Genomic DNA, 8,276 nt, shown 5'->3' with positions numbered 1-8,276 from the left:
TTGGGAGGGTGAAGTGGGAGAATCACTTGAACCTGGGAGGCAGATGTTCAAGTGAGCTGAGATTGTGCCACTGCACACCAACCTGGGTGACAGAGTAAAACATGTCAAAAAATAAAAAAGAACAAAGCCTCCAAGAAACTTGTGATTATGTTAAATGACCAAACAAAAGAATAACTGATGTTCCTGAGGAAGAAGAAAAATCTAAGTTTAAAAAACTTATTTGAGGTGATAATCGAGAAAACTTCCCTGGTCTTGCTACAGATCTAGACATCTAAATATAAGAAGCTCAAAAAACACCCTAGAAATTCATTGCAAAACTATAGTCACCTAGACTTATAGTCATCAGGTTATCTAAAGTCAAGATGAAGGAAAGAATCTTAGGAGCTATAAGGCAAAAGCATCAGGTAATCTATAAGGGAGAACCTATTAAATTAACAGCTGATTTCTCAGCAGAAACCCTGCAAGCCAGAAGGGATTGGGGTCTTATCTTTAGCCTCCTTAAACAAAATAATTTTCAGCCAAGAATTTTGAATCCAGCAAAAGTAAGATTCATAAATGAAGGAAATAACGTCTTTTTCAGACAAACAAATGCTGAGAGAATTTGTGACTACCAAATGAGCACTACAAGAAATGCTAATAGGCGTTCTAAATCTTGAAACAAAACCTCAAAATACACCAAAATAGAACATCCTTAAAGTATAAATCTTACAGGGCCATAAAGCAATAACACAATGAAAAAAAAAGTATTCAGGCAACAACTAGAATGATGAAGAGAAGAGTACCTCACATCTCCATACTAACATTGAATGTAAATGGCCTAAATGCTCCACTTAAAAGATACAGAATGGCAGAATGGATAAAAATCCACTAACCAAGTATATGCAGTCTTCAAGAGACTCACCTGACACATAAGAACTCACATAAACTTAAGGTAAAGGTTTGGAAAAAGATATTCCATGCAAATGGAAAAGTGAGCAGGAGTAGCTATTCTTGTATCAGACAAAACGGACTTTTTTTTACTGTATGAATGTATCATATTTTGTTTATCCATTATCCAGTAGAAGGACATTTGGACAGTTTGGAATGTTTGGTGATTACGAATAAAACCACTATGAACATTCACATATAGGTGTTTGTATGAATATAGGTTGTCATTTCTCCTGAATGAACCTGGGAGTAGGGTTGCTGGATTGTATGGGAAATGTGTATTTAATTGTAAAACAGATCTAAAGCAACAACAGTTTTAAAAGAAACAATGGACTTAAACTATACTCCACACACAAAAAAATGGACTTAACAGCTATTTACAGAATATTCTACCCAACAACTGCAGAATACACATTCTTTCCATCAGCAAATGGAACATTCCTGAAGATAGACCATATGACAGGCCACAAAACAAGGCTCAATAAACTTAAGAAAATTGAAATTATGTCAAGTACTGTCTCAGACTACAATGGAATAAAACTTGAAATTAACTCCAAAGGGAACCCTCAAAACCATACAAATACATGGAAATTAAATAGTCTGCTCCTGAAAGATCTCTGGGTCAACAATGTAATAAAGACGGAAATTAAAAAATTCTTTGAACTGAACAACAATAGTGACACAACCTATCAAAACCTCTGGGATACAGCAAAAGCAGTACTAAGAGGAAAGTTTATAGCATTAAATGTCTACATTAAAAAGTCTGAAAGAGCACAAATAGAAACTCTAAGCTCACACCTCAAGGAACTAGAGAAACCAGAAAAAAACAAATCATTTCTTTTGTTCAACCAAACAACCCAAACCCAGCAGAAGAAAAGAAATAACAAAGATCAGAGCAGAACCAAATTAAATTGAAACAACAACAAAAATACAAGCGAGAAATAAAACAAAAAGCTGATTCTTTTAAAAAATACACAAAAGTGATACACCATTAGCAAGATTAACCAAGAAAAGAAGAGAGAAGATCCAAATAAGCTCAATTAGAAATGAAACGCGAGATATTACAGCCAATATCACAGAAATAAAAAAGATCGTTCAAAACTACTATGAACATTGTTATGCACACAAACTAGAAAACCTAGAAGCGATAGATAAATTCCGGGAAATATACAACCTTCGTATCAACCAAGAAGAAATAGAAACTCTGAACCAACCAATAACAATAGCAAGATTGAAACACTAATTTAAAAAATTGCCAATAAAAACAGTCCAGGACCAGATGAATTCACAGCTGAATTCTATCAGACATTCAAAGAAGAATGGGTATAATTCTACTGAAACTATTTCAAAAGATAGAGAAAGAGGGAATCCTTCCTAAATGATTCTATGAAGCCATTATCACCCTAATACCAAAACCAGGAAAGGACATAAGAAAAAGAGAAAATTACAGACCAACATCACTGATGAACATAGATGCAAAAATCCTCAACAAAATACTAGCTAACTGAATTGAACAGCATATCAAAAAGATAATCCACCATAATCAAGTAGAATTCATACCAGGGATGCAGAGTTGGTTTGACATACACAAGTCAATAAATGTGATTCATCACACAAACAGAATTAAAAACAAAAATCATATGATCATCGCAATAGATGCACAGAAGCATTTGACAAAATCCAGTATTGCTTTATGATTAAAACTCTCAGCAAAATCAGCGTAGAAGGGACATAACTTAAGGTAATAAATGACATCTATGACAAACCCACAACCAACATTACACTGAATGGGGAAAAGTTGAAAGCATTCCCCCTGAGAACTGGAACAAGACAAGGATGCCCACTTTCACCACTTCCATTCAAAATAATACTGGAAGTCCTAGCCAGAACAAGCAGACAAGAGAAAGAAATAAGTAGCATCTAAATTGGTAAACAGGAAGTAAAAACTGTCACTGTTCACCAATGATATGATTGTATACCTCAAAAACCCTAAAAACTCATCCAAAAAGCTCCTAGATCTGATAAATGATTCAGTAAAGTTTCAGGATACAAAATCAACGTACACAAATTAGTAGCACTGCTGTACATCAACAGCAACTAAGCTGAGAATCAAATAAAGTACTTAACCCCTTTTACAACAGCTGCAATAAAATAAAATAAAATACTTGGGAATATACCTAACCAAACAGGTGAAAGATCTCTACAAGGAAAACTACAAAACACTGCTAAAAGAAGCCATACATGACCCAAACAAATGGAAACACAACCCATGCTCATGGATGGGTAAAATCAATGTTGTGAAAATGACCATACTGCCAAAAGCAATCTATAAATTCAATGCAATTCCTATCAAAATACCATTATCATTATTCACAGAACTAGAAAAAACAATCCTGAAATTCACGTGGAACCAAAAAAGGGCCAGCACAGCTAAAGAAAGACTAAGCAAAAAGAACAAATCTGGAGGCATCACATTACCCAACCTCGAACTTTACTACAAGGCTATAGTTACCAAAACAGCACAGTACTGGTATAAAAACAGGCATGTAGACCAATGGAACAGAATAGAGAACCCACAAATCAAGTCAAATACTTACAGCCAACTGGTATTTGACAAACCAAACAAAAACATAAAGTGGGGAAAGGACACCCTATTCAACAAATGGTGCTTGGATAATTGGCAAGCCACAGGTAGAAGAATGAAGTTGGATCTTCATCTCTCACCTTACACAAAAATCAACTCAAGATAGATGAAAGACATAAATCTAAGACCTGAAACCATAAAAATTCTAGAAGATAACATCAGAAAAACTCTTGTAGGCATTGGCTTAGGCAAAGAGTTCATGACAAAGAACCGAAAAGCAAATGCAACAAAAACAAAGATAAATAGATGGAACTTAATTAAACTAAAAAGCCTCTGCACAGCAAAAGAAATAATCAGCAGATTAACAGACAACCCATAGAGTGGTAGAAAATCTTTGCAAACTATGCATCTGAGAAAGAGCTAACATCCAGAATCTATAAGGAACTCAAACAAATCAGCAAGAAAAAAAAATAATTTCATCAAAAACTGGGCTAAGGATATGAATAGAAAATTCTCAAAAGAAGATATGCAAATGGCCAATAAACATATGAAAAAAATGCTCAACATCACTACTTATCAGGGAAATGCAAATCAAAACCCCGATGTGATACCATCTTACTCCTGCAAGAACGGCCATATTAAAGAATCAAAAAAGAATAGATGTTGGCGTGGATATGGCGAAAAGGAAACACTTATACTGCTGGTGGGACTGTAAACAAGTACAAATACTATGGACAATAGTGTGGAGATTCCTTAAATAACTAAAAGTAGACCCATCATTCGATCTAGGAATCCCACTACTGGCTATCTACCCAGAGGAAAAGAATTCACTATATGAAAAAGATGCTTGCACAAGCATGTTTATAGCAACACAATTCGCAATTGCAAAAATATGGAGCCAGCCCAAATGCCTATCAATCAACATGTGGATAAAGAAAATGTGTGGTATATACATACCATGGAATACTACCCAGTCATTAAAAGGAACAAAATAATGGCATTCACAGCAACCTAGATGGAGTTGGAGACCATTATTTTAAGTGAAGCAACTCAGGAATGGAAAACCAAATATCATATCTTCTCACTTATAAGTGGGATATAAGCCATGGGGATGCAAAGGTGTAAGAATCATATAATGACCTCTGAAACCTTGGGGGGAAGATTGGGAGGGAGGTTGAAGAATAAGAGACTACACATTGGGCACAATATACACTGCTCAGGTGATGGATGCACCAAAATCTCAGAAATCGCCACTAAAGAACTTACCCGTGTAACCAAACACCCCCTGTTCTCCAAAAATTATTGAAATAATAATAACAACAAATAAATTTAACGTATGTTCTGGAATAATCAGTGCATGTACATTCAAAAGATACCAAAGGTTATACAAGCAGGGAAAAAAGCAAACATTTTTTTCCTTCTCCTTTCTCCAGCCATCCCAATAGTCCCTGGAGGTAATTCTTGTCCCTACTTTCTCACATAGTCTTTCTTCATGTGGACTATGTGATTAATAACATACATGTATTCTTTTGTTTGATTTTTCCCATAATTAAATGGCAGCACACTCAATATGCTGTTCTATAAGATGCTTTTTTCACTTGACAAAACATCTTAGATGTTGTGTTGTATTTCTATCCGTCTATTTACCCTTTTTAATAGTTCCAGAGGGCCCTATTGTAGGGATACACTGTATTCTCTATTGATGGACATTTAAATTGTTTCCCCTTTTTTTTTGCTAGTTCAGTGATGCAGTGAATATCCTTGTACACATATGAGTTGCTTTGCATATGTGCTAACATGTTTGTAGGATAAATTTCCTAGGAGCCAAACTGCCACATCAAAGTCGATGCACATTTTAAATGTTGATAGCTATTGCCCAATTGCTCTTTACAGAGCCTTTCCCAGTTTACACTTCCACCAGCCTCACCTTATTTAAATTCTCTGCAGAGCAATTACCACTTTCCAATATTGTCTGTTCATTGCTTTTCTCCCCCAGGGTGGAAACCATTTCATTGCTGCTGGGCTCCTGGGGCCTAGATCATTGTCTGGTAAGCTCTCAATAAATAGGCTTGGAATAAATGAACAGACAATTGAAAATGGACACAGTAAAAAGAACAAGAAGCTTGGCATCCAAATGACATCAGGTTCAAATCCTGGGTCTGTCATAACTGTTTGGCCTTGGGGCAAATTATTTAACCATTCTGAGCCCCATTTCCTCATCTGGTAAACAGCGATAATAATAACCCCTACTTTGAAGACTTACTCTCAGGACCAAATAGGATCATAGCTGTGACAAGTGTTTTGTGACCACAGACAGCTCCAGCTCTGTGCAGTTACTAGGATCCTGGGCTGATGAGAAACCATCTCCAGCTAAGAGGTAAATCCTGAATCAATGCACCATTTAAACTTAGTGACCACGCATGTTGAACACCATAAACTTCCAATGAAACCTGTAGAAAGCACAAGGATAAGTTGGCAGGGCTTCTACTGGCTCGTTCTTATTGAATAGAAGGTCGATTTGCCAGCAAATACTCCCTACAGAGAAGCAGATGTCTAGAGCCCTAGGCTTAAGGTCTACCAAAGAAATCAGGGCACACTAATTTTTCTAGAAGATTAAAAATAATGTCCATTTAAAGATACTGCTGATGCCTGGGGTGAGGTGGGACAGGAGTGAAAGAGTATGTTCTAGCAAGGGTCAGGGGAGACATCTTTTTTCAGGGGTGTAAGGGTTAGTTCCCAAAAGTGGAGGACTTCCCCAGAGAGTGAGCAAATAAAAGATTTAACAGCTCCTACGGGAACTAGCCAGAACCAATTACAATTAGGACTAGCCTGGCTTAGCATTAAAAGTCTGGTAGAAAACTGCATGCTGAGAAATGGAGTGTCTCATTGGGGAGAAGGGCTGGCTGGTTTCCAGAAATCACCAGGCATAAGGCCACCCTGATGTCTCTGTTTTAGATTGTGATTGACCACTGAGTAGCTGCCCAAATTGAGACGCTCTGCTCAGCCCCCAGCCTGACAGAACAATTGGCCCACACTGCCCCGGAGGCTGCTGGGCAGGAGCTGGTAATTGACAGAGAACTCATTATTGAAGGACAGAGCCTCTGAGCACGCTGGGAATCTGAACTGACAGAGCCCAAGGGCCTGGGAATCGGATCACTGGGAAGAGACAGCCCAAGTGTTGTGTGTCCTGGATGTACAGAGGAAAATAAAGTTTCAGAAATTGCTCGGCACTACAAGAGAGCTCTGGTACTGAAAGCCATCTCTGATCCACTCTCCACGTGGCTTTGGACATGCAACTGAACTCTGTGAGCCTCAGTTTTGTCACCTCCAAAATAGAGATGAGAATAAATCTTTTTCGTGGAGTAAGAAATAAGGATGCTGTAACTATGACATTGGTGATCATCATTATAACACCTAGCAGCTATTTCACATCCTCCAGATGTCAGAGACCATTTGAAGAGTGTTAAAAATGGGCCAGGCACAGTGGCTCACACCTGTAATCCCAGCGTTTTGGGAGGCCCAGGCGGGAGGGTCTCTTGAGCCAAGGAGTTTGAGAATAGCCTGGGCAACATAGTGATAACCCTCCATCACTACAAAAAAATAAGAAGGGTGTGGTGGAGCACACCTGTAGTCCCAGCTACAAGGGAGGCTGAAGTGGGAAGATCACTTGAGCCCAGGAGTTCAAGGTTGCATGAAGGAGTTCAAGGTTGCCATGATCACACCACTGCACTCCAGCCTGGACAACAGAGCAAGATCCTCTCTCATATAAAATAAAATAAAAATAATATTAAAAATGCATTAAATATGTGATCCTCACAACAAGGCCTATGCCGTTATTCTCATTTTATAGATGAGGAAAGGAAAGAATAGAGATAAGATGTTGCCCTAGGTTAGATAGCTAGAAGCTGGCAACGTTTGAATTTGAAGCTGAACATTCTGGCTCTGAAGCCCATTCTGTTAAACATGTGCTCGCCAACCTGGATAAGAATCACAAAAAGGAGAAGGGCCCCTGCAGCACCTGGCAGAAAGGGGTGTTCAATAACAATACTTTCTCCTTTCTCCCGCCCCTCACGCCCACCTAGGAGCATTCTAGACTATCTCTAACTTAAAAATCTGATGTGTGCCAACCCCATAGCTGGCGAGGAACAAAGTCTTCCATAATCCTCTATAGGAATTTTTAGAAGCTCAAATACTATAAATAGTCCAGTTCCCAAAAGACCGAGTCCTTTTGTCCAAGATGTATAAAAACCTCCTGCTGTCGTTAACCTCGAAAGACAAGAATGATCTGAGTAAACTGAACCTGGGGAAAAGCAGTCTCCAGGTAGAGGAACCAGCGGGATGAGCTTTGAGGGCTGAGCATTCGAGGCGCAGATGAATAGCATGGCCTCACCAGGGGAAGCCGCAATGCCAGGGGCTGGGGAAGGTTAGCAGGGGGAAGGTGGGGAACATGGCAATTCAGAAAGATTGTAATGGATCATGACTGTTACGCCAAAGACTTTAGAATTTAGGGCATCCCAGAGGCTTACTTGTGCAATGAATCTGTCCTTTACACGTCTGTCTTCCCACCTCAGTGTCACATAGGGAACTCACACTCCATCTACTAGGTAGAATGGAGCCCATTACATATTGTATTACTTTCTTGTTGCTATTTTAACAGATTTTCACAAACTTTGCAGCTTAAAACAACATAAATTGAATATCTTATAGTTCTGAAGGTCAGAAAGTCCAAAATGGACTTAGGGGGCTATAATCAAGGTATCAACAA

At 38.4% G+C, this 8,276-nt stretch overlaps 1 long non-coding RNA gene across 1 annotated transcript; it reads left to right on the top strand.

Annotated features, from left to right (window-relative positions):
* Positions 1 to 5,505: 5,505 nt before the first annotated feature.
* On the top strand, positions 5,506 to 7,304 carry LOC105739979. The gene is made up of 3 exons (XR_001115980.2): positions 5,506 to 5,559; positions 5,743 to 5,888; positions 6,467 to 7,304. It is a non-coding gene; the product is annotated as an uncharacterized LOC105739979 (long non-coding RNA).
* Positions 7,305 to 8,276: the final 972 nt, after the last annotated feature.

Source organism: Nomascus leucogenys, chromosome 16 (genome assembly GCF_006542625.1).
Source record: "Nomascus leucogenys isolate Asia chromosome 16, Asia_NLE_v1, whole genome shotgun sequence".
Classification (NCBI taxonomy): domain Eukaryota; kingdom Metazoa; phylum Chordata; class Mammalia; order Primates; family Hylobatidae; genus Nomascus; species Nomascus leucogenys.
This window is presented reverse-complemented; position numbering and strand designations above follow the sequence as displayed.